This window comes from Lycorma delicatula, chromosome 2 (assembly GCF_047948215.1).
Source record: "Lycorma delicatula isolate Av1 chromosome 2, ASM4794821v1, whole genome shotgun sequence".
NCBI lineage: Eukaryota > Metazoa > Arthropoda > Insecta > Hemiptera > Fulgoridae > Lycorma > Lycorma delicatula.
In genome coordinates, this window is record NC_134456.1 from 97,345,292 (window position 1) to 97,369,694 (window position 24,403).

The window sequence follows — 24,403 nt, forward strand, 5'->3', positions numbered from 1 at the left end:
TGGAACATTCCGGTACTAAGTAGGCAGGAATCACACACAGGCACACATACAAATGCCGTTTAGTAGGGTAGGATGAAAAAAAAGGTCTCACCAAAAATGAAGGACAAAATCACTTCCGCCTATACCCGCTGAAGATAGTTCGAATTGCATTTTTTAACCCTTACTGTATTTTTTTTTTGATCTTCAGTCATTTGACTGCTTTGATGCGGCTATCCAAGATTCCCTATCTAGTGTTAGTCGTTTCATTTCGGTATCTATATCCGTATTCGGTATACCATATCGGTATTCTATATCCTACACCCCTAACAATTTGTTTTAGATATTCCAAACGTTGCCTACCTGCACAATTTTTTCCTTCTACCTATCCCTCCAATATTAAAGCGACATTCCAGGATGCCTTAATATGTGGTCTATAAGTCTATCTCTTTTTTTAACTATATTTTTCCAAATGCTTCTTTCTTCATCTATTTGCCGCAACACCTCTTCATTTGTCACTTTATCCTCCCGTCTGATTTTAAACATTCTCCTATAGCACCGCATTTAAAAAGCTTCTAATGTTTTCTTCTCAGGTACTCCGATCGTCCAATTTTTACTTTTATATAAAGCTACGCTCCAAACATATATTTTCAAAAATCTTTTCCTGACGTTTAAATTAATTTTTGATGTAAACAAATTATATTTCTGAAGGCTCGTTTCGCGTGTGCTATTCGATGTTTTATATTGGTCCTGCTTCGTCCATTTTTAGTAATTCTACTTCCCAAATAATAAAACTCTTCTACCTCCACAGTCTTTTCTTTTCCTATTTTTACATTCAGTGGTTGATCTACATTATTTCTACTACATTTCATTATTTTCGTTTTGTTCTTGTTTATTATCATGCGGTAGTTCTTGTGTAGGACTTCATCCGTGCCGTTCATTGTTTCTTCTAAATCTTTTTTACTCTCAGCTTGATTTACTATATCATCAAGAAATCGTAGCTTCTTTATATTTTCACCTTGTCCTGTTACTCTGGATCTAAATGGTTCTTTAACATCATTAACTCTAATTCTACGTAAAGATTAAAAATTAACGGTGATAGGGAACATCCTTGTCCGACTCCCTTTTCGTATTACGGCTTCTTTCTTATGTTCTTAAATTATTACTGTTGCTGTTTGTTTCCTGTAAATGTTAGCAATTGTTCTTCTATCTCTGTATTTGAACACACCTCTCGACTGTAGCGAAGCGAAAAGAGATAGTTATGTGTTTAACCTGTGCTATGTATATTCACGATTTTCACGGTACCTGTTGCAGCTATTGATTTCGTTTCTTCATAACATTGTCATGTTCCCCCGAAGGTTTTGAGCTATAAATGTCATAAACTTTAGAAATTCTTAATTTTATTTTTATTATTCTTTTAATTTTTTATTTCATTTTTTAACGTCGGTTTTTTTAAATTTTTATTTTTATATTTGTAAATAGATAGATATTTGTAAGCACGATTATTTTCATCACTCCGTACCATATCTTTCTTGGCATATTCCTTGAGGATCATCCGTAGACGATGTTTGTGTGAAATGATGCTCAAGATAATACAAAGATTCATTAATATTTATACATTGATTCGCCACATTTACGAAATGTATTAGTATCATATTGCTCATTTATAATTCTACTGATGGAACTGCAGAACTTTCAGTAAATTTTTGTTATCCTCTTAGTTTGCTAATACTCGTATATTTTGGCAATAGTTCAGTTCACTCCAGTCACACAATTCGTTATACGATTTTATTATAGTATGTTAAAAATGCTTTATAAAATTATATTTAACGTTTATACATTTTTTTTGCAGCCAATTCCATAATTTAAAATCATTTTAAATCTTATAAGGTAATTTGTAATTATTGAAATTTGATAGCAGAAAAAATATCTGGCCGTGATTTCAGAGGAAACTGATACTAGCTTCGCAAATAAATTGCTAAAAGTGTATTTGAAGATCAAATTTAAGAAATACCGTACTATAATTTTAGTATCTGTAATTTAATAATAAGAATAATTTATGAACAGGTAGAATAGAAAGAAAGTGAACTAAGTAAAGACAGGTAAAATTATAAAACTCACCGGGCTGGTCTAGTGGTGAACGCGTCTTCTCAAATCAGCTGATTTGGAAGTCGAGAGTTCCAGCGTTCAAGTCCTAATAAAGGCAGTTACTTTAACACGGATTTGAGTACTAGATCGTGGATATCGGTGTTCTTTGGTGGGTAGGTTTCAATTAACCACACATCTCAGGAATGGTCGAATTGAGACTGTACAAGACTACACTTCATTTACACTCATACATCATCCTCATTCATCCTCTGAAGTATTATCTCAACGGTAATTACCGGAGGCTAAACAGGAAAAAAAATGATATCTCAATTTATCAGTAATATTTATGTAATACTTTATACGAGGTGTGTGAGAAAAGTAATGAGATTGGTAAAACTGCGAGCGATCTGGCAACGTTGTGTCTACCGGTCTGTGCTAGACCGATCTGTTCATCCCTTCCACATGCTCAGTACGAGTTTCAACTCCTTTCAGCCAACACATTATTTTTGACAGCTACATCAGTAAAGTTGTGTGTTACGAAAATGGAGCATCGGAATTTAGAGCAACGTTGTGCAATCATGTTTTGTGTTAAACTTGGGGAATCTGCGAGTGTGACCTTTGAAAAGTTGAAACAGGACTATGGGGACCATTGCTTATCAAGAGCACAAGTTTTCCGCTGGCACAAATCATTTTTGGAAGGCCGAGAACACGTTGAAGATCAACCTCGTTTAGGGAGACCTTCAACTTCAAAATCCGACGAAAACGTTGAGCGTGTTATGGTGCTTGTGAGATCAGACCGTCGTTTAACAATAAGGATGACGAGTGAATGGTTAAATTTAAACACTCACCGTACATCAAATTTTAAGAGACGATTTGGACATGCGAAATTGGTGCCGGAAAACCTCACAACGGAACAGGAGGACAATCGAAGAAACGTGTGCGTTGATCTTCTTGAGAGGATTGACAACGACCAAGAATTCTTCAATCGTGTGATCACAGGTGATGAATCCTGGATATTTGAGTACGATCCTGAAACAAAACGGTAAAGCGAACAGTGGCACACTTCGTCATCTCCTAGACCGAAAAAATGTCGAATGAGCAAATCAAAGATCAAAATCATGCCGATTTGCTTTTTTGACAGTAGGGGTATCGTGCATAAACAATTTGTTCCTCCAGGACAATTGTCAACCAAGTGTTTTACAAAGATGTCCTTGAAAGGTTCACGAAAAGAGTGATTCGCGTGAGATCAGACATTGCAGACAAGTGGATGCTTCATCATGACAATGCCTCGTGTCACACGGCCATTTCCATCAGGGAATTTTTGACCTCAAAACGCATCCCTACGGTTCCTCAACCCGTTTTATTAGACAGAAATCTTAAATAGTCACACGGCTTACCAGTAGCCACCATCAAACGAACGACCAGAGTGTCTCCGGCCTCATCCCACCCAGGCAACCCGTTACACGTACTGGGGGCACTCAGCCGAGGAACTGTCCGCCCCCGCGCCCTCCGGCGGCATTCTCCTCTGCGGGACTCCTCATATAATTGGAGCTTCCTCATGACCGTCCTCACGAATCTTTCCACAGTCTTCCATTGTGTCTCACCTAGTAATAGGACTCGTATGGTATCTTCAGGGCGAAACATGTGCTCACGTCTCAGGTTGCCGAGCATGTTTGTATGCTCTACGGCGAATCGTGGACACAAAAAGAAAACATGCTGGGGGGGGGGGTCTCCTTCCACCTCGCACTCCGGACAATTTTCAGATTGATCGAGCCCGAATCTATACAAATAAGACCTGAATCCCCCATGACCCGCCAGTAATTGCGTTAACTCAAAACTCAGCGTGCCATGGGTCCTCCGGCACCACGCCCTGATGTCCCCAATAAGGCGATGGGTCCACCTGCCCTTCGTGGCTCGATCCCACCGCTCCTGCCATGTTTGTGCGATCTCTTCTTCTAGTTCTTCAAGGACTAGTTCTTCTACTTCTTCAAGGAAGCGTTCAGCAGAACGCTTCCTTTCCTCTAATGGGCGTGCTCTCAGTTCCCTAGTTCTGCTACGCCGCATTATCATCAAGTCTACAGGCGAGAATCGAACAATCACCTCAAACGCCACCCTGGACACCGTCCTATAGGCGGCCACTACTCTGATGGAACACCTCCTACGGATTGGGTTCCAATTTACCCCTGTCCTTATACAATATTCTGCGCAATAATGTTCGACAAATTCCCAACTGAGTGGAACGTTTTCGTATTGACATTGTGGCAAAATAAATATTTTCATTATTTGTGAAGTATCTTTGATCTTCCTAATCTTTTGACATTACCTACTGATGCCAGTATTTTAAAATTTCAAAACCATTACGGGTGTCTGCGCCAAAAGCTGTTTTTCTAATGTTGTAAAACTTTCTTATTTGAATTGTGTTTCAGAAACACTCTGCCTTTTAAAGTAAAATGTCACTTTTTATACTTTCTTGGAGGGAGTAGTTTTCTATAATGTGAATTGTTTTTATTTAACTTTAATATGGAAGAGAATAAAAATATTTTAATAAAAAATTGTAATTTTTTTTCACAGGAATTGATTTTTGTCCTCCGATATACATAAATAAATACATAAGGAAACCAGAATATTCATTTCCACCCTCCACTCAAATCATGCGACCGAAATAATTCCGAACTCTACTTCGAAAAGTCGGTAAAAATCAAAAACTTGATTCTAGTTATATCGTTTGACTGGCTGCTAGAGCAAACATGGATCCATTCTTGTAAGTTTGAGTGTTGTATTAGTGAGTAGTTTTCTTTTTTTTGGTATTTTAACTTTCATTTACATTATTTTATCGTGTTAATTTTTCCCGGTATCTGTGATTACTGTGTTTTTATTATTATTATCAAATAATCATTAAATTCGGAAATAAAAATATATGTGGAAAGATAGATGAAGTAGGTGCGTCATTGGTAAGAGAATTTTTGTGACGGTCACTAATTCACTAACCAAACTCGGAGACAATTTTCAGAGCATTCCGAGGTTTTTAATAATGAACCGTTTTCATGTCTTACGGGGACACGAACGCCGTGTATAAAAGGAGTCGTATAGCGATATTTGAATTTAAAACGTAAGTCTAGAATATATTTTACGTATGAAAAGGGTTGAAGAGTAACAAACCATACAAAACTGAAACGAGCAAAAAAAAAAATATTTTTATACAGAAAAAAATGTGCTAATTTTTAAACACGCAATGAAACTGCAGTCATGTTGTTTAACTTCAGCAGTCTATTGTAACCGGTTCATTTAACTTTATTTCTTCTGTTGGGACTTTAATTTCTACTTCACATGCTATTATTACTACAAAACACGTCGCTAGTTGTTGCCTAGTTCAATATTATTCGGCTTTTTCAGCAGGAAAATCTTCAAATTAATACTTAAGAAATTATAATTAATAAATAATTTAATTATAATTTTGATTAACAGGAAATATTTATTTCTCTACTATTTGTACTGCCTTATGATGCGCAATATTTTCATTTTCATTCTTACACCTAAATGTTGTATACTAATAACATATTTCATTGTGATTTCTGAAAGTCTTACTGTTCACGCTTCACACATACATATGTGTACTTTGTTTAACTTTTTTTTTATTTGCTATCTGAAACGTTCACATTATGCCTCATAGATAGCGGTGGTGTCGATACAATAATGGGAGGGGGAGCGCGGCAGATGAATATTCTTGGGAGACCACATGTTCTATGGTTCGTCTTCTGTAAAAAGAGGCAAGCGAAAAGAAGCAGTACGCGTTGGTTCGTCGTGCTGCTAGGTTAGTCTTGATTAGTTCTTTGGGAAGCGCATTTACAGGTTACGTTCTACTACAGGTCAGTGCTCTATTGTCTGTTAAAACCGTTTAACATTCTTGTTTTAAGTTATACATTTTTACTGCGTTAGTAAAATATTGGTTCATTTTTTACGGGTTTAATATCTCGATTATTTACTTATTATGCCGGTTAAACCGGCAGTTTTATGTTTCCAGTTTCGTTTAACGCTACTGTTATTAACCTCCTTTTATTGAAAGTTAGGTTAAGAAATGTAACATGAATGAAGTTTTTTATTTCAAATTATAAATTGTACGTAGTTCAGCCTGTACCGGTTCAAGAAACTATTTGATATAAGGACATAGTTATCAATATTGTAACTTATGTTTTACCGGTACCTTGTATTGGTAAGTTAGGTTAGTGCTACAATCTTATTATGTTGTAATATTGCCCTGAACAATTCACGTTAATAAAACGATGATGATGTTTGATTATTATTGTTGGTAACCGACTCTGATAATTTATCGAGTCAATGATTTAAGTAAATGATTACTGACCTTAGTTAAGTCGTTGTTGATAATCCCGGTAGCGTGTAACATTTACAATTTTGTAGATTTTTCTAGAAGCTGTTTCATTTACTTTTATACTTCGTTTTATTTGGCAAAAATTGAATCAAGATAAAATTGTCGGTTATATTATTGTTATTAAGTATTAAATAATAGTTGGTCGGAGATTTTGTGTCGCTAGATAATACAAAAATCTATTTGAATTTGCTCTTATGATTTACATGTAACATTAGATTTGGTGTTTATAGCATTACATATTTGTGACAAATTTAATTTTATCTACAAGTAATAGATATTTATTTCAGTGCTGTCATCGATTTATTAAAACGAAACTCGTTTAATTTCCGTAGGCCGTAGTACAAAAATAGTTTAGTCTGTTTTAACAGTTTTCCGTTCAGATTTTAAAATATTCTTGTACGTTCTGAACAATTTTCAACTGGAAAAAAAATCATTATAAGAAATTTGTTAATTTTACTTAATAATTTATATATATATATATCTGTATTATTATTATTATTATACATATGATTATGTTATATATATATATATATATATATATGTAATATAATAATATGTAATGTTTTTAAGTTAATTCTGTTGATTTTTCTTAAATCTTTAATAAATTATGTTACATGTTGCAATGACCATCCCTGTGTCAAGTCAGTGTAATCATTCTAGTTGCCGTATTCATGTAGGTAAATTAATTTCGATAGATATGGAACGATTCGATTAATAAGTATTCGTTTCCGACGTATTATTTGAGATTTCTTTGATGAAGTCGTCTTCCATTAGGTTTGTTGAATTGTTTGTTGTTTAAGTTATTAATGAAAGAGCGCGCCAGTACTTCGGCGTTAATAAAACCAACAGACTCGCCTCCATGTAATAATAATAATTTTTATTAATTACTAATGAATACTGATGGTAAATTATTTTTATTTTTATAGAATATTAAAATAATTGATAATCTGGTGTATAGATTACGACTATATTTAACACGTTTTATTACCATTTTTCGACCGATATTTTATTTTAAATACACAACGAATTGTTTGTCAAAATACATTGGAAAATAAGATTAGGTCAAAAACCGTTTTCAAATAATTTCATTATTTTGGAATTACATGTTCGCCTACACCTACTTAATGAAATTTTAAAATTAATTAGCAGCGAGTTCGATTGCAATGAAAACAAAGGTCGATGGCTTTTCTTTACTATAATAAAATTAATTTTCAGAAATGAATAATTTATTTAAAATATGCCCTTTTATTAATTACGGAATTCATTAACCGTTATAAAATATGTGTTATATCAATACCAGGGATTATTAGTGCAATTTATCAACAAAATAACGTCATTTAGTAAATACTAATGAATTACATTTATAATTGTAATATTGTTGTATACTTTCCGAGTTTACTCTTAATTATATTTACGTCGCTTTACCGCGTAAGTAGCTGATATTATTATTATTAAATTAAATAAAGTAATTATAATTTGTTTAATATTGTTTCATAAGTAATTAATATTTACTTTAAATATTTCTGTCTTATTTAATTTTTATTATTAAACAGTTTATAATATGTTTTATCCCTAATATTATAAAATAAATATTTCATAAGGGAATTAAATATTTAGATTTGGAATTACGCCTCAGATTTAATGTTGTCTGATATCAGTTTTATTAATTTTAACGCTTTCATTAAACATAATAGTCTTCCTTCAATTATTGTGCATTCATTAATAATTTTATTTTCTATAATATAACGGTTTGCTTTTCTTTTTATCTGATTATTACAATTTTAATGTTTATTGTATTATTGGAATGAATAATTCTTTAAATTTTTACTGGCGATTAAAAATTATCTTTTATTATTCAGAAGTTGTAATTGTAATAGTATTCCAGTTGTCTTTTAAAAAAATGAAATAATTTTTTATCTAGAATTTACAAATTATTTTTTGAAGACTTTTTATCTGTTGTATGTATATAAAAGTACAGTTGTGTTTTACGCAATTGTATTATTTACTCTGACGTTAAACCAATATTGCTAACCGATCTAATATGTAAATAGTCATTTAAGTTCTAATATTCCTTATTTTAGGACTTTTTTACTCTTTATTTACAGAAGTGTTACACAAACAAAAGAACTGTAGATTAGAAGCTGGTTTTTTGTTGTAAATATACATTGCAAAAAATTTAACGTAAATTATATTTTGTCTATAAGTAGCTTTTGTAGTTTAATATAGGTATTTCATTTAAATTTCGTGTATTATTTTCATAAAAATAATTACGGCATATTAATACCGTTTAACTAGTTTAATTGAAAAAAACTTAATGACGCTAAATAGATTAACGTCTATTTAAATAAATAGATTATAACAATAGTAAGAAAAACATTCACGATCTGATATTATTTACTTAGACGCTATCTGAAGTTATGTTCATTAGTAACATTTCCAAAGTTGAAGTTTTCGATATTTAAGAATTCTAGTTTTTTTTTTATAGTGTGACCGGTTATTCCTGGAATCTCTTGATAGGAATTCAAGCGATTTAAAATACTGTGTCCAAAATGTGTGAAGAAATCTATTCTTTTTATATTACGGCTTGGGTCTGTAATTTTAAATTACTGTTTATGGATTTTACATCGATATACTTATCTTTTTTTAAACAGTACGCATAATCCTAGTTTATAAAATACAGTATGAGAGGACTTTCGTCGACATTAACCTGAAATATATTTCTGTTGTTTAAGAGCTGAACCAACATGTCATAGGTTCCCGATGTCGGGTAACATTGTATTCTGTCTTAGCATCACTAAAAGTAAACTAAAGAAATGTTTTTTTTGCATATGTGTTTTAGCGCAAATATGTAAGCATTTTCTTTATTTTAATAAAATATAAAATTTATTCAATTTATAGCTCTGCTAAAAAAAGTATAAACATTTATTTATTCTATGTATTTAAAATAATCGGCAAAAACCGTGACAAGAGTCCCCAGGACCCAACCGCTGGACAGATTTTAGCAATGTTTTTTTTAATGAAAGCTTATGACTCCTTAATATGTCATCAATAGTCACCTGCCCTACTCCACCCCCCATTTTCGAGAGTTATAGCAAAAACACTACTTCACTGTACATTTTTTACGGAGAAATTGTAGAGTCCCTCGCCATAACCAATGGACCGATTACACCAGTTTTTTTTTAATGAGAATTTATGACCCTTAGTATGTATTTGTGGTTGCCTTCCCCCCCCCCCCCCCACCAATGATATCCATTTTTGAGAGATATTAAAAAAAACTACTTTATTGTACATTTGTTATGGGGAAATCAGTATAAAAAATTAACCTACTTTAAAAACAAATTCTCCCGCCCCCGACCATCCATCGCCCCCGATCCCCACCGCCAACTAGCCACTAGCCCCTATGAACAAATCTCTCGAAACCAGATCTTGTCCTAGTTTTCCGTTTTACATAAGCTTGAAGCTTGTGCGTGGAATAAGGAAAATTGTAGCGTTTGAAATATACCATGCATGAACTGGATTCGAACCCGGGAGCACCGGGTTAAAGGCCGAGACATTACCACTACGCCACGGTGATCGGGGTTTATTACTACTATTTTTTTTCATCAAAATTTATAAACGTACTTTTCATTCGGTTCTCATGTAATCTGTATCAGTAAAATGTTCAACAAGTTTGATGAACAATTTTTAAAGCATTTTTCACATCTTATTGAAACTTTTATAAAAATTATTGTTTTAAACGGGTGAGATCTTGTGGATATATAATAAAAACGAGGAATGTCCTGTATTGCTCAAAAATGTATATTTCTAATTTTTAGTGCCGAGAAATACATTTCAATTATATTAAAAATCACCCGTTTCATTTAAATCGACTTTAATTTATAAAAGGACATTTAAACGGGCTTCTCAATTGAATTCGGTTTTTTCTACATTGTCTATATTGGATATTGAAGATTTTTTCTGATGTCATTTGACATTTAAATATTTTTAAACGAAAATTCAAGAAAAGTACTTAGGAGTAAAAATATACAGTACATACATTTTCGGCATTCCAGAAGAAAGTCTTATTAGTTAACGCGGTAGTCGTTTCGCGGCATTTATTTCTCTTATTTTTAATTTTTTTTATAGAGGCAGGTTTCTCGCTTTTCTGTACTTAAAATTGACTTTTTTCTTAATTAGGTATTAGACCTTTTTAGAGTTTAAATAAAAAATAAAATTCAGAAAATTGAAATTGACTTTTAAAAAATAACAGAATTTAAAATAAAACTGTAATAAAATTTTGAAAAGTAACTTATTCCTGCGATGACTATGTGGTAAGTTTTTTTTTGTTATTAATTTGGCAATGATTTCCAATATTGGAAATTCAGGGTGAAGATTTTGTTTTTTTATCAACAGACTTTAAAGAAGGAGATTTTTTATTCAATCGACAAATTTTTCCGTAGCTGATTTCAGTTATTCGTTTTTTCTTTTTTCAATTTTGTAAAATTTCCACGGAGATCCTATTGTAAGATTTACAACATAACTTAAGTGTTCTGCATAAACTATGTAAAGTTATTTGCAATTTTTTTTTAATTTTCGCTTAGCTATTGGATTAGTGCTATCCTAATATTCAAAGTATTTTCAAATTAAATTTTAAAATAAATTATTTGAAAAACTTAGAATAAAACCACATTAAAGATATCTCACATTTCAGAGAGCATTTGCTCATATTCTTTCTCTTAATAACGTGACTTTCTGCTTTCTTTAAATCAAGATCACCTTTGATTTTTATTTGCGGACGGCCTGTTTCCAACTGGTCGCAGTTTTTCTTTTTTTTTATATACTCATACCTATTTTAAATAATAAAAAATTCCTTTCGGCACGCCGGAAAGCGGAGGTAGATTTCACTTGGGCAAAATAGCTGTAGGCGAACTCGGATTGTAAAGGCTGGTATCAAACGTTAGTTTTCTGTTTTATGGACTACGTTTTCTCATTAGACTACAAGCTATTGCAAAATTTGTCAAGACTTCCTTATGATTTTCCCTGAACTGCTTGACAACTCGCCTATTTTGAGGATTAGTTTAGATTCTAGGTTCGTCTCTCTTTGCATTGATAAAAAAGACGATGTTTTCTGTAAGTTTTATTTAAAAATTTGTATAAATGTAACAACAGTGATGGTGAGAAGATGATTTGAAAGTACAAAAGGGAGCATGATTTTTTTTGTTCTTGAAACTCCCTTTTTTTCTACCCGTTGGCCCTTATCCAAAGAATAGTAGGAACTTCAAACGAATTCGATATTTTCTTTAATAAGAAAGTTATAGCGATATTCTTTTTTCGTAAAAGCCCCTCCATGGTCCGATTTTGCCCATTAATGAACTCGGGTTAGATTTTGGGTCGTTATATTTTATGTAGCAGTTTGGAAATGATTGGCGCAAAATTACGGCAGTTATTGTGCCCACAAGAATATATATATATATATATATACTTTTTGACTGACGGTGGTTTTAAGGTCTGGGAAGATGTGAAACGCAAAGATAGGTCGAAGTTTTCCGAAAGTCGAATCATGGTACCCATTAAAATGGTAGCTTTCTTATGAAATTACCTAATAAAATTAAAATATACAACTTAAAAATAAATCGCTCATTAAACTAAAAAAATAATTTGGTCAACTCCTTAAATTTCACTTAAAAAATGAAACATTTTTTAAGTGGTTTTTCGTATTTGACTTGAAAAACTTAAAATTAAAAGATATATTACCGGTAGTAGTTTAATCAATTTAAATAAAAATAAATATCGTGTTGTACTTTTTTCTTATAGTTAAGGAAAATATTTTTACTTATTGAACCTTCCCCTCCGTAGGATGTTCGCATAGTTTTTTCAGATAAAAACTATCGTAATCTTAAAAGATAAGATTTTATTTCAGACGTATACGTTTCAAAATGGAAATAATAATTTGATCGTTAGAATTGAAAGTAAATTGATTGACCCGATCAATCGTGCGTTTTTAATATTTAAATCTAAAAGTTTGATTACTAACGAACACTTTAATTTAAAGCTTTATTCCTTTACTGCACGTATTATTCGTCAAAGTTTAGAAAGCGTATATATATATATATATATATATATATATATATATATATATATATATATATATATATATATACACACATACAGGTTGTCCCTTAAGTTTCCACACGTAAAAGAACAAAAATTATTTGTAGGCATTAATATTTCCATCGACAATAAACCGTCCATTAATTCTGTCATCCAATATGCCGGCTCACATCATCATTTTGCTGGTACCTTGAATCTTTGTCGGTCTCGTCCGTTGAGGGTTACCGTTACTCCAGTAACGTAGTTTTTCCGACTAATCTCTACATTAATATAAATAATTGCTTCATCAGTATTTTTTCTACGTATGAAAACTTACGGGACACCCGTAGATAAGCAGTAGTTCTTCTTGGGATTTGAAATAATGTTGGCACTGTTATTAATTCAGTTGGAGAAAAGCGTGACAGGGAGTTGTAGGTAACAGGGAGTTGTAGGTAACAGGAAACCGATCCATCCCCACCTTGCTCATCAACTGAGCTCTCTAAACTTTGACAATTGTTTAATTATTAAGAAGAGACGGTTAAATAATCTTCAAAAATTTGTTAAATTTATCAAAAATCTTGAATGTATTCTTTCCACCGTGCATATACTGCGAGATTAATATTATTATCATGAATCTTTGTTACATATTATAAATGTTTTTAGACTAATTTAACTTAATATATATCATTAATCAGGACCTTATTTATTCCAACTTTAGGATAATCGGAACAAAGTTATGGACAACGTATTTCACTGTACCGGTCAAAAATGATAAATACATCGCCGTAACCTCTACTGACCTTGTAGTCAGACTCAGCAAGAAACTGACGTCTTGTTTACTAGTTTTATAATATGCTGTATCTGATTAATTTTTTTTTACAGAAAATATTACAAGGTTTTTTGAATTTACATTTTATTTAAACTTCTTTATCTTTTAATTGAGGATAATAAAAAATTGATAAGTTAGCACACATTAAGTGTATTTTAACCGACTGTTTAATATGAAGTACATGAAATCCAAATTTAGAGAATTCTGTTGTAATTTAAACGTTCATCACGTCCCTGTTAATAATAACACTATTTTATATTTAATTTTTAATCGGAGGTAATTGTAACGAGAAACATACTGTATTATACTTAAGTTATACAATACAGTTTTAGTTTATATTTGAATTGTATTTTATGTAAATAAATGATAGAATTTATTTGGTAGATATACACCATTATTTTTAATTAAAATTCAATATCTGTAATATGTAAGTATTATTTTGATAATACCTACGTAAGCCTATTTCATAACCGCTTCACTTAAAATAAATATTACTTAGTCCTGTATTATTTACGGAAAAAAATTATTATATTTTTTTTTTTTAATTAAGGATTTGATAAATCCTTTTATTTAATAAAAGGAATTAAAAAAAAATTGCAACTCGTTCATAGTTTGATTAATCGGTAAGTTATGTGATCTTTTCCCATAAAACAAAATTAAGGGAAGAAAAAATTAAGGCAGTTTTTTTAGCAAATTGTTTTTATTTTTATTTTAATTAAAAAATAAAATAATTTTTTTCCATTCGTATTCGCATTATCAAAAATGGAATTTTTCTTCTCGCATAAATAAATTTTTTTTTTTAGAAATTATATCCTATAAAAAAAAAAAATAATATAATTCATTTAACTATAACAAATGTTCGGAAATAAAGCCGTGGGTTTTTTCTTTATTATGTATGAGCGATTGGATATAAAAATTTTCATTACAAATCTTATCCGATTGCTCGTTATGGCATTTGTTTCTGTTCAGCCTCCAGAACCACCGTACGATATTAACTTCAGAGGACGAATGAGGATGAGATATGCATGAACGTGATTGAAGTGTAGTCTTGTATGATAGGTCGACCGTTCCTGAGGTGTGCGACTAATTGAAACCCAACCACGAAAGAACACCGATATCCACGATCTAGTATTCGAATCCGTATAAAAGTAACCGTCTTTACCAGGATTTGAACCTTAGAAATCTCGACTTCGAAATCAGCTCATTTGAGATGACGAGTTCACGGCTAGACGACCCGGTGGGTTCGTTGCGACATCGGATTCGTATCATTCATCTGAAATTTCTTCTCGCTATTATTTGTTTTATCATTCTACGAGGGGGATCAGAATAACAATAGAATATTTCGGTGAAAGAGCTGCCGCTTCGAGAATTCTTAATTTTAGAAACGTTATTCTCATTTATATATTTAAAAGAAATATGCAAAGAAAACATCTTTTTACATGTCATTTATGTTTATGTTAATCTTAGGTGGTTGGTTACTTTAGTGTTGTGAAACAAGTATTTAAATGGTCACTAATATTGTAGTGTAGGTGTGTTGTGCGGATATCGTATTTAGATTTTACATATACGACTTTCAGTGTAAGAGCCGTCTAACCTGCCTGCTTTAGTAATGATAAATACTGCAGAACGTGTCATCGTTTTAAATATATAAAAGAACAGGATTATTACTGTTGAAAATAGCATTATTATATTAAATTTTAGCCCTACATTTGTGGTTTGCTTGGCATTTCTCCTGCCACCACCCCATTCGGTCGCCCTAAAGCATAAGACCGAATGTCTGTGCCACAAACAGCTACTGAGCCTGGAAACAGTTTAGCGACCAGTGTCCTATATAGCTCCTAGAGCTTACCTAATAGCGTGAGCGGACTAAGCGCGGTGCCATACACCACCGGCTTACGTATCCCAACCGCTCACTTGTCATGTATTTACTAAAATGGGTAGACGCACCCCGTCATCTATAAAAAATTACTAAAAATATATATGAGATCAATAAATAAAAAATTTACTTCGTCTAGACAGGAATTCGCTACCACGCCTAGGTCGCTGAATGCCAGCAAGTACTTGTCCACCATATTAAAGCGCTTGGAGCCTTAATTGGCTAGGGGTCGGCCATATATCTCTAGGTTAGCCTCACACAGCAATGCGGTAAGAGTCTTTCCCTTAGGTAAACTACTGATGTCGGTTGAACATAGCAACCGAACCAAGGAACTCCCACATGGTTTGACAATGCGGCTCTCACCACATCGACTTGCCGCCTGTGAGTGGCCAATTTTCCCCTTGACCACTAAGTTTCAGGGCGGCTCGGTCTCTGGTTCCCCCCCCCCCAAGAGCAGGGCAATCAAACATCAGGTGTTCATTTGATTTGACCTCCCCGCAGATGCACAGATCATTGCCGTACATTATCTTTTAAGACCTTCATTTTATTTATTACTAACTGATATCGGATAAAGAAATGTACTGTTCGATACGGTGTGTAGTGTGTCGCAGTAGTTTACCTCAATATAATTGTTACATCGAGCCCAGTATAATTCCAAATATAAAGAACTAAGAGTACAGCCGTTTCGGTCCGAACAACAATTCATGAAATAAATTGTTAAATGGTTCTTTTACATGAACCATCCTTATTTTGCATTGCGCAATAAATACGTTAGATGAGTATATCTGAAATATAATCGGCTAAGATGACATTTTTAAGAAATATTCAAGGTTGAAAGATCGTACCGTACTGTAAAGTATAGGAAATGATAATTAAAATATTTGATTATTTTTTGTGGGAACTAATCTTTCAGGTTTTGTAAAACTTACGTAAGAATTTGACTTAATGTTACCTTATTTTTTGTAAACGAAACCACGAGAGGGAGATAAGAACAGGTAAAGAATTTTACCTTGAATTATAATATTATGATAATGATTTTTTTTCATTATATTTACTTTATACGTTTTGCGTAAAACATAATTTATTAATAGTTTATTTGTGCGTGTTTGTTTACAAACACAAATTCTGTAGTAAATATTTTTACGTGTCTGTTATTAATCGATAGTACGTTTTTGAGAACGGATAGAAACAGGTCTTATTGCAACACCTTTAGAACTGCTTAGACTTTCTATAGGACCTGATGGTGGATTGAACCTCTCCATCGAGTTTTCTTGCAGACAACCGTATGTATAATAAAAAATTAATTATCCAAGCTTTATTCAGGTCGTAAAGAATAAATTCGTTTTGTTTTTTTTAATATTATATCTGATTTTTAACTGATGTTACTATTTAGATTTTTGTTAAACATTTTGTAGCGTTAGAACTTCTTTCCTTGTTGCGTTCAGAAATTGTAAGACTAATAATTCATTTTCATTTTAAATATGTCGACGTTACTTATACCATATTCTGTCGCATGAATCATGTACCTTTACCGCAGATAAATAATTCATTACACGCTGATGTTATACACAGTTTGTCTTTGTTTTCTTCGGGAAGTCCAGTCTATCAAAAACTATTGTTACGTTATGATCTGTACTCTTTCTTTCGTCTTTAAACATTTTAAGTCTGCATATATTTACATAATTTCTTGTGAGATTTTTTCTTTATTTCTTATGTTTTATTTTTTTAGATTACGTTTTACATATATATTTTTAATTGAATCTAATTTACCGATACGAATAAATAATATCGATAAATAACTTGGAAAGATCGTCGTTTATAATTTTCGTAATTGAAATTATATTTTCCGTTTCACTGAAATTATAATTAAAATATTTAATAATTTTATTTATCTACGAATTGATAATTATTTCTTGGAATACATAAAATTAAATACATATAAAATATGTTTATCATTTTATTACGTAATGAAAATTGTCGTGGATTTGTAAGTACTTCCGCATATTCTGTATTAGTAAGAGTTGCACAGTAAGTTTGCGCAATTATCGATTTAATAATTACATAAATTATTTAGGCTTACGATATTATATATGCAATTATGTTATTTATAATGAATCTTTTCAAGTATTTGTTTTAATAATTAATTTTTAAATAGCTCGTACATATGTCCATAATCGTTATCGTTAATAAACGTATTGTTAAATAAGGAAAGTTATTTGAAAAACTTCATTTTTTTAATAAATTAATAAAGATAAATTATTAGATTAAACTAAGATATTATTATTATAAAACTCACTTTAATAGGAATCGATGATAAGAGGATGAATTGTAAAAAATCGCTAGATGATTACCGTAACTTGTTCGCGTCGGATTTAAAAAGTACAATAAATAAATTGGATATGAAAGTAATTAGATGAAGGAAGACGAAACGATGGAAAGAAGGGGTCAAAAATGGAATTAAAAATATGAAGAACGGACGGGAATTGAAGTCGACTGATGGTTTAGCAGCGATCCTGGTGGTGGTAACGAGAACAGCCAAAAACATATAGAAACACCATATGAAATGTCAGAGAAGATGACTGTGATCTCTTTAACAAAAAAACAAAAATGATGATCCAAGACAAGAAAGACCTCGTATACTAAATATCAGATTCAACAAGATCAATATTTAAAAGATCAAAGTATTCAAGATCAAATTCAAAACGTTCAGATATCTAGGGGAAATAATAATAACCCACTGGGTTGGTCTAGTGGTGTACGCGTCTTCCCAAATTGCTGATTTGGAAGTCGAGAGTTCCAGCGTTCAGGTCCTAGTAAAATCAGTTATTTTTATACGGATTTGAATACTAGATCGCGGACACCGGTGTTCTTTGGAAGTTGAGTTTCAGTCAACCACACATCTCAGGAATGAGACTACAACATTTCATTTACACTCGTACATATCATCCTCAAAGTAATTCCTGAACGGTAATTCCCGGAGGGTAAACAAGAAAAAGAGACAGGGGAAATTATAATGCCGACAAGCCTACCGAGAGAAGCAGTTGGAAAAATGGAATTAACGTAACCAAAAATTCACAACCACCTTTAGCAAAAGAAGACTACGCTTCTACGATCGCATCGAGAGAATGACCACAGATAGGCTAACTAAAAGAATTCATAGAAAATAAAAGACACTAACTGACAAAAGGATGTAGTCGGAACATAATAGAACAGAATGTACATCCGGAAACGGTCGACAATAGATAAGAGTGTACGGGAATTTATGAACCTGCGTATCAAAGAGGTTCCAAGAATGCGCAAATAGAAAGGAAACGGAACCGAATGTCTGATCAGAAGAATTGAAAAACCCGATCCGAGAGAATGAGGACGTATTGGGAGAGAAGAAAAACAGGTTGAAAAATAAACCTGTACTTAGTGTAGTTCATAGCAGGCCGTAATGAGAGAGAAAAAGAAGACTGGCAATTTAGTGCGCCTAATAATGAACGTGATATCAGAACAATCAGCAGAATTACTTAATCTCCAAAAACGGTTAATTATATTATGAAAGTTTGTGATCTTTTATTTTTTTTTCTTTATTTATTTAGAATGTGATAATGTGCCGTTTTATGTCAAATTATGTATTTAGCCATCATATTGGGAAAATTGCGCCCAAAAAAGATAACCGCCAATATTTATTCACAATTTTTTTGTCATAATAAAACTGGGAAAAAGCAAAACTAATAAAAGTTTTTCAAGTTGTATACTTCTGTAGTAATTAAAATTCTATAATTGTAGCAAAAATTACGAGCTGATACAATGCATTTAATAGTTAAAATTAACTTTATTATTCCGGCGCACTATTTATTTTTTTTCAGGTTTTAATATTAAACCTTAGAAATTTATTTTTGAAGCCGATGTAAAAATCTTACCTTTGAATTAAGTGGAGAAGATATGAAAACAAAAGCTGCTATTTGTTTTTTATAAATTACGCGATTGATACACAAATTAGCTCGATTATCAGTACTCATTGGCATATAAAATCTAGCGTATCGTTTTTAAAATTGGTAAATAGAAAAAAATTACTATATGATCAAATCAGACGGATTAGTATAGAAACTTCGTAGTAATTTTAGATCTGTGAATAGGTTCACTAAGAAAAATAACTTTGTCTTACTTTGCGTGCGGTATAAAATATAAAAACTATGTCAAATTAGTAGAAGATGATATCTGAGGTTGCAGTGTACGTATCTTATTCGTAATGTGTAACGAAGTCCCTAGTTTTTTAGAACCAGTATTTTTGAAAAAAAATTTTTTTTTAAATAACGCCACGTTTTGGTCATCGTACATCTGGTTTGATGGTTATGACAATTTAATACTCGTATTTAACGTTAAAACTTATTTCTTCTTAAAATTAATAACGTAATATTTCGGTTTTTATGTTGAGTAAAAATTTATAATATTTAGGATGTTTTGCGAGTGCACGTTTAGTATTCGTAACTTTTTCACTTCTGATTAAAAAAAATAATACATTTTTGAATTTTTGTTTCTTCTTACAGTAAATATTGGTAATTGTGAGCCTGAACGTCCTCAGCCTTAATCTTTTCAAATTGAAGTATGTTATATAATTAATAAAAATACAAGTTTCAAAAGTCGGAAGAATGAATTTACCTCGTTATTCTTCATCAGAATCTGTAATGGCAATAGAGTTGTTATCAATTCCATCATACAGTCAGGATTCAGTGAAGCAAGACTAGACCATAAATGATGTACTCGGGTCTTGTAGTTCCTGTATTTTCTTTTGAAAATGAACTGCGAGATGCCCGCGCAAATGGTGCTTACAATTTGCCAAACTTGATCAGTTTACTTCTATAAATGGGGCATTGATGCCATTAAATTTTCGACTTTAAAGGTGAAGGGGGTGAAGCCGAAAAGCAAGGACACCTTCAGTATTTCAATAATTCGCGTAATTAATGTCATATTATTCTTAGGCACATTTTTTTAACAATTAAAAAATCTGCCTTTTAGAGGGGGAACGGTATTTTTTGCAAAATTGCTTCCCCTCCCTTGCTTTACACTACTGCTACGTTGTTAACTCACCGGTGAGCGGTAGAATTAAATATCTGAATAGTATTTCAAGCGTGAAAAAATATCTAGATCGCCCGGTCGACTCTATACATGGTGCGTTAAACCTCGCGAGCTACACCGTCTGCCGACCGTACAAGCGAAATTCGTTCTATGCAAGTTGCGAAATTACATTAGTTTAATTAGTGCCGACCGTCGCCGCTAGTAGCACCACCCGCGCGAAATAAATGCGGTATGCGCGCGCGTTTTAGTTAGAATCATTGAATTGAATAAACAAAAAAATATTATAGTTAAATAAAATGATAAATATTTTAAACTAAGTTGTGTGTGTATTTATTGTGCATCAGAAACAGTCCACAGTTGTAGGACTGTTCCAGAACGCGGCTTCATCCGCGTGACGGGAAAATCCTACATCGGTGTTGTCAGCGTTTTCCCATTCCAATGCGAAGGCAACTTTAGTTTCGTCGTCATTGCTGTAAACCCATATTTCATCTCCTGTTACGATGATGTACAGCTCCTCCTTAGAAACCATAACACGATAATCTTTTTGATGTTATGACATCCCTTTTTTTCTCTCCCTCTACTCTAGATCGGTCCGGACTGTTGGGTATAACTCCACTGGTTACTCTAACGAGCCTTCCCACCAACCGGCTGTATATCCGGCATGATAGGTCGGCTCACCGGTCAGCTCTTTTGAGGAGTCTTTATTGTGCCCTTTCTTGACGCCGTGTCCGAACATATCTTCCCAAAACACAGCACCGGGTCTTTTCTCTTTTACTGTGCCCACCATCCCCTGGAGTCTCCAGAGGATCATAGGCACTGGCACACCTGGGTATGCCAGCCCTCACCTCTGGGGCTGCCCTTCCGTTCCTATACTAATAGCCCCGGCGCCGCTCCTCTTGGTTTTACTCCTGATTACCTCCGTCGCATATGTGTTCACTCTCCTCCAATGTTCCTCGTTTTGTAACGTGTAGTTCAGAAGGGTATCTGGTGTGCACTGTGCGATACCCGCCCTATTCCGTTGTATGTCCCACTTTCGGCGTTTGAAGACTGTATGTTCAACAGAATCCTCCTCTTCGCAAAACATACATGACGGTGATGCACGTCTGCCTATTTTATGCAGGTAATCTTGAAAATTACCATGCCCCGTTAATATCTGCACTATTATGACATCACCTGGGATACAGACGTTGTTGGGATTCGATCAGTCACAAATGTTTCGCTTATAATAACACGGCACGAATCGATTGAAATTGTTATAGTCGTCTCTTAATTCCCTCACATAGTCAGTAATATACTTAAAAAGCTATCCTCTTGTTACCGCGTAGCGTTGTGATAGACCGTCTCGAAAGTTACGCGTACGAATTATATGTTCTGATGTTTTCATTCGGCGTTGACTAAATCGAGTTACTGACGAAGTAATTACTTGGAAGCTATTTTTAAACATATATCAATTTTGACATAAACACTGTTATGGATAAAGTATTACATAAATATCAGTGAGGACTCGTAGATTGTCACCCGAAATATTACTTCACTAATAAAATCGCACACGCTGCAGTAAAATCTCACTACTACAAACAACTAATATACCTCTAACGCTAAACACAGTATATTTTGTGATTATGATGTCGACCTTCGGAAAATTGTCAACCGATTTACATCCGTTTTAAAAACGTATAAACCATTCAAAAGCTAGTACGACTTGAATAATCATCGCCGTTATCAAAATCATTAACGATTTATGCATTTTCATTATCGTTTTGTTGTGTTACACAAATTATTTTACCGTAATACTTAGCACGCATTAATTGCCGAAAATGGGGCGACAAAAACTGGCTTGACAAACGAATCGGGCAACATAAAAAATAAGATATATTTCTTTGTTTTTTATTAATCAAACTGATAAAGTAGTATTTTATTATTTATAAATCTTCTACTGTAGATTCTACAATCATAAATAATTTTTAGTATTACAGAAATATTTTCAATACGTCTATCCTTTTTAATAGATTTGGTTCTAATGTACGTTGTAACCTTTACTCGTTTAGTAGGTTATAAAATTAAATCCTAATTTATAGTAATTTATTATACTTTTCACCCGCAGCGATTATTTGTTAAACATATTACTCGATGTATAATATATATTAAAGTGTTCAACTAAATGAATAATTTAAAATCTATGTATTCATATTTAATTTTATAAACTAATCAAATAAAACTCAAATTTATTCTTATTAAGCGTGTTAAAAAAAAGAGTACCCGTAGAGAATGTAATAGCTGTGTAACACATTTTAAGTTAAATATAACCATATAATCACTTATTTATATTCTTCTTGTATCTCATTTTAAAAACAAGTAGAATTAATTTTAACCTCTTGTCAGATTATTGTAAACTACAGAGAAATTATTGATATTTATCCATATGGCTTATGTTCAAGGCAATCTTAAAAATAAATATAACCATTTGATAACGGATACCTATTCACTCTCCGCGTTCATTTTTTATTCATGAAGACGGTAATTTTTGGGAGCGACTTGTGTTATTATTTCGTTTACAACATTCTGATTGGTCGACCTAATAGGCTATTTTATCTTTCGTGGGGAACCTCACTGAAATACTGTAGGCTACATTTAAAGGTGGGTTATGAATCTGACCCACCGGGTTGGTCTAGTGGTGAACAAGTCTTCCCAAATCAGCTGATTTGGAAGTCGAGAGTTCCAGCGTTCAAGTCCTATTAAAGGCAGTTACTTTTATACAGATTTGAATATTAGATCATGGATACTGCCGGTGTTTTTTGATGTTTCTTTGCTTCAGTTAACCACACATCTCAGGAATGGTCTAACTGATACTGTACAAGACTACACTTCATTTACACTCATACATTTCATCCTCTGAAGTAATACCTGAACGGTAATTCCCGGAGGCTAAACAGGAAAAAAAATGGTTATGAATCTATTGAACTAATGTAGGATTAATAAATTCCATCAAAAATGTTGCAAACAAAAAATTGCTGTTAGTAAATCTGTTAGATCATTATTTATATTTTTTCTAACTATACAGTAGCGATATGTTGCTCATCTTACAAACAAAATTTTATTTTTCGCATAAATAAAATTAACATATTTAAACGAAGTAATCGTAAATTACCGTACAACTAAACCAAATTTACCATTAAACAAACGAAACTGATGAATTCCATCATTTGCTGATCCAATGCAGGGAATTAGTTCAAAATTTCTTAATACTGCATGCTTTATTAGTTTTCTCGGAACTCCCGATCGGGATACCGAACGAATGGTGATCTCTGATTGTCTGGAATGCCTTTGGATGAGCTGGACTGCAATACTCCGTGAAAATAGTATTCAAAGGTAAATTGTTTTCCTAATGTCTAAACACCGGTTAAAATACATTACGATATTAAAAGTAACATGTCATTTTGATGGGATTTGAATCAATTTTTCATTATAATTATAAGAAAATCACGCGCTAGCAAATAAAGGAGAAATGACCAACGATATTAACCGGGCGGCGTTAAACTGGAGAATGATTACAGGATATACATTTCTACACGGTAGAACAATTAATATCTGAATCCTGGTCCACTCGGATCGTTCGATAGACTCGCCGCAAATCTTAGTTGTTAAAGGGAAATATATATAAAAGAAAGAATAGTTCATGGATACGAATTAACTAGAGGTGCTTGCATAAGCTCTTTCTTTTTTTGTTTAGCATCCGGAACCGCCGTAGGGTATTATTTCAGAGGATTGGTTTGCTTGACATTTCTCCCGCCACCTCATTCGGACATCATTCGGTCGCCCTAAAGCATAAGACCGAATGTCTGTGCCACAAACGGCTACTGAGCCTCGAACAGTTTAGCGACCAGTATATTAACATAGCTCCTAGAGCTTACCTAACAGCGTGAGCGAACTAAATGCGGTGCCATAAACCACCGGCTTACGTGTCCCAATCGCTCACTTGTCATATATTTGCTAAAATTGGTAGGCGCACCCCGTCAACTACTAAAAAGATATATGACATCCATAATAAAATTTATTTCGTCAAGGCAGCAATTCGCTACCATGACTAGGTCTTTGAATGTTATCAAGTACCAGT

General features: G+C 32.8%; 1 protein-coding gene across 10 annotated transcripts in view; it reads left to right on the forward strand.

Annotated features, from left to right (window-relative positions):
- The first annotated feature begins 5,813 nt into the window (after nucleotides 1–5,813).
- The window catches only part of trol (terribly reduced optic lobes), a 1,106,314-nt gene continuing 1,087,724 nt past the window's right edge, over nucleotides 5,814–24,403 (forward strand). For all 10 annotated transcript variants that reach the window (XM_075355875.1, XM_075355878.1, XM_075355883.1 and 7 more), the window contains exon 1: nucleotides 5,814–5,930. The gene's annotated coding sequence lies outside the window, so the exon portion shown is untranslated. The remainder of the gene's footprint in view (nucleotides 5,931–24,403) is intronic.